This window comes from Malania oleifera, chromosome 8, assembly GCF_029873635.1.
Source record: "Malania oleifera isolate guangnan ecotype guangnan chromosome 8, ASM2987363v1, whole genome shotgun sequence".
Classification (NCBI taxonomy): Eukaryota; Viridiplantae; Streptophyta; class Magnoliopsida; order Santalales; family Ximeniaceae; genus Malania; species Malania oleifera.
The window spans coordinates 33,179,044-33,179,729 of NC_080424.1; the positions used below are offsets into that span (position 1 = coordinate 33,179,044).

The 686-nt window shown below is 34.3% G+C and overlaps 1 non-coding gene across 1 annotated transcript; it reads left to right on the top strand.

Annotated features, from left to right (window-relative positions):
- The first annotated feature begins 376 nt into the window (after positions 1-376).
- Positions 377-484, top strand: LOC131163198 (small nucleolar RNA R71). Its single transcript, XR_009138975.1, has one exon. It is a non-coding gene; the product is annotated as a small nucleolar RNA R71 (small nucleolar RNA).
- The last annotated feature ends 202 nt before the right edge of the window (positions 485-686 follow it).

Below are 686 nucleotides of genomic sequence, written 5' to 3' on the forward strand. Positions count from 1 at the left end.
GAGGTGCATCAGTCACATGCCTTGGATCCTCACATATACTGGATTTTTTAGAAGATGATGGTAAAACATGCATTTCATTTACCTTCTTAAGCTCAATGAAATCTAACCTTTTGGACATCAATGCAAGCCTTGCATTCAAATCATCAACTTCTTGCAATTGATACTTACCAGCCCCACTAATACATTTTTGCTTTTCAGATCTATCATACATATCAAAGACATCCCAAGATTGGGCGTTTTCAGCCAAATAATCAAAATAGTCAAAAGATTCTTCGGGCCCTTTATTGAAAACTCACCATTGCACATTATTTTCACAAATTGTCTCATCTTTGGTTGCAACCCCTCATAAAAAAAACTGATGACCCTCCAATTCTCATACCCATGGTGAGGACATGCATTTAATAGGTCTTTGAAACGTTCCCAATACTGATAAAATGTTTCCACATCCTTTTGGAAAAAAATCATGATTTGTTTTTTCAAAGCATTAGTTCTTTGCATGGGAAAAAATTTCTTCAAAAAACTCAATTTGCATTTCTTGCCAAGTCCCAATGGATCTTGGTCTTAAGGAATTCAACCAAGTTTTTGCCTTGTCTTTTAAAAAAAATGGAAACAATTTCAGTTTTATTACCTTTTCCATTCATGTTTTATCCATAAATGTGGAACACACTTCTTCAAACTCTTTGATA